The sequence below is a fragment of the Mus caroli genome, chromosome 12, assembly GCF_900094665.2.
Source record: "Mus caroli chromosome 12, CAROLI_EIJ_v1.1, whole genome shotgun sequence".
Lineage (NCBI taxonomy): Eukaryota > Metazoa > Chordata > Mammalia > Rodentia > Muridae > Mus > Mus caroli.
In genome coordinates, this window is record NC_034581.1 from 17,848,216 (window position 1) to 17,850,818 (window position 2,603).

At 41.4% G+C, this 2,603-nt stretch overlaps 1 protein-coding gene across 1 annotated transcript in view; it reads right to left on the bottom strand.

The window, feature by feature from the left end:
- The window catches only part of Ywhaq (tyrosine 3-monooxygenase/tryptophan 5-monooxygenase activation protein theta), a 31,246-nt gene that overhangs the window by 13,390 nt on the left and 15,253 nt on the right, over window positions 1-2,603 (bottom strand). The window lies entirely within an intron of this gene.

The window sequence follows — 2,603 nt, forward strand, 5'->3', positions numbered from 1 at the left end:
GTTTCTCTGTATAGCCCTGGCTGTCCTGGAACTCACTTTGTAGACCAGGCTGGCCACGAACTCATTGCCGGGCAATGGCACACGCCTTTAATCCCAGCACTCGGGAGGCAGAGGCAGGCGGATTTCTGAGTTTGAGGCCAGCCTGTTCCAGGACAGCCAGGGCTACACAGTGAAACCCTGTCTTGAAAAACCAAAACAAATAACAACAACAACAAAAACCCAAAACTTGAGCTCATGTTCACCAATACTTTTAATGATTTATGTGCAGTGGTGGGTGGCCTATGTGAGGGTGGCAGATCCCCTGGAACTGGAGTTACAGACAGTCATGAGCTGTCATATGGGTATAAAGTAAATCTGGGTCCTCTGGAAGAGCAGATGTTAACTGCTGAGCCATCTCTCCAGTTCCCACCAGTACAATATTAGTAGCTACTTAAAGTGAATCAAAGAAACTCCCTATAACCTTAGGATATCATGCTATTTTAAAAATGGAAGTAGTGTATCTGAGATAAATACCTGTCCAGCTACTGAGGGACTTCCATGCAAAGCTTCTCCCTCTTGTCTGTTTTCCCAAGAGAGTCAGTAAGGTACCAAAGGATCTCTGAAAAGGTGCCAGTTCTGGTGACCATACTACTTGCAGTCATACGCATGCAAATAACTTAAATTAGTCTAAGCTAAAAGGCATGGTGGAGCACGCCTTTAATCCCAGCACCCAGTCCCAGGCCAGACAGGGCTACATAAAGAGACCCTATCCAGACAAGAAGACAAGAGACAGAGGGAGAGGGTGAGTTTTGAAGCCCCTGCTTTTGTTGCTTTTATTCTGCGATACAATTGTGGCAGAAGAGGCTAAGATAAATTAGATTTCCACTGAGTAAGGACTTGGGGTAAAGAGCCAGGAAGAAAGAAATTTCCATTCTAACATCAGTCCTTTCTGAATTACTTGTGTCAAATATGAACAATGCTCATGGCTCTGTTGCCAGGACTATTATTACAATCACCTTGAGGCATACTTGCTTTCCAATATTCCAGGAACTATCAATCAACCACCTGCTGCCATTAGTTACCACACAGCCATTAAAAAAACTAACTTTTCTTTTATAAAATTTATCAACTTTGACAATTCTTTTTCACACTGCCATTACATGCACTTTACAATGCTGGGCTTTTACAAGTTGACTTCTGTTACTTTATTTCAGCCAGGGTCATGGTTCTCTGTCAATCCCACTAGCTTTCTGAGAAGGAAACAAAGGGTACTTCCCATACACTATCAGTAGTAGAGTCAAATACTTTAAATCAAATTCAAAAATATTCAAGGATTTTGTTTCATTCCTTACAAAAATGATCAGGGCTATATCAAATTATCAATACTAGATACTAGCTACTAATACAAAATAGATAGGCTATAATTCCTTAGGATATACAGCTTTGCCAGGTGGCAGTATCTCACGCCTTTAATCCCAGGGCTCAGATCTGAGTTCAAGACCAGCCTGAGTAAAAGACAACAATAATAATCAACCCGGTTGTATAATTTAGCTTGTACTAACTTCTTAATTATTTTTAACAACTTCATATAGGTGGGGATGGGGAGGCAGGCCAACTGGCTCCTTGAAGGAAAAAAACAATCTCTGGACAAGAGTGCTAGTAAGAACTCAGAAGGGATGAAGTAAATAATTTAGCATATATAGTTAAAAGTTTTCCAGCCGGGCAGTGGTGGCACACGCCTTTAATCCCAGCATTGGGAGGCATAGGCAGGCAGATTTCTAAATTCAAGGCCAGTCTGGTCTACAAAGTGAGTTCCAGGACAGCCAGGGCTACACAGAGAAACCCTGTCTCAAACAAACAAACAAACAAAAGGTTTTCCTATTAGTAGTAGTAATTATTTTATTCTATCGAGATAATCCTGGTATTGGGCTCAGACTTAAGTACAGTCATGAGCCACCACAGCTACTTCCATGGATTATTTTTATTGTAACTCGAACTGTAGTCTTCAACAAAGATCCTGGGAGATTTGAAGGACTCCCAATGGGGCTCCCTCTGGCACTGGCACTGGACTGAAGGCAATAGAAAATAAAATAATGTTAAGGAGCCATAACCTGCCAGTACACTACTTACTCCATGATCTGGTAATTGGGAACACTCTAGACCAATGGTTCAAATTTCCTAACACTTCAACCCTTTACTACACTTCCTCATGCTGTGCTGACCCCAACCATAAAATTATTTCTTTGCTACTTCGTAACTGTGATTTTTCTGTTATGAGCTGTAATGTAAATACTTGATATGAAGGGATAGCAGACACAGACTGAGAACCACTATTCTAGATCAAAATGACAAGAGCTCAAGGGAAGGGTGCAAGCATCAGAAAACACTCAGAAAAACAAGATGGGAGTAACAGGAATACAATACCACAAAAGCTATAAACTAAAAAACTAGTCTGCCAAGAAACAGCCCTGAAGCAAATGTAGATTAGTTATTGTTTCCTTTTATTTATTTGCTCCCATGTCTTAGAAAAAGAACTAGAGGGCTGGTGAGATGGCTCAGTGGGTAAGAGCACCCGACTGCTCTTCCGAAGGTCCAGAGTTCAAATCCCAGCAACCACATGGTGG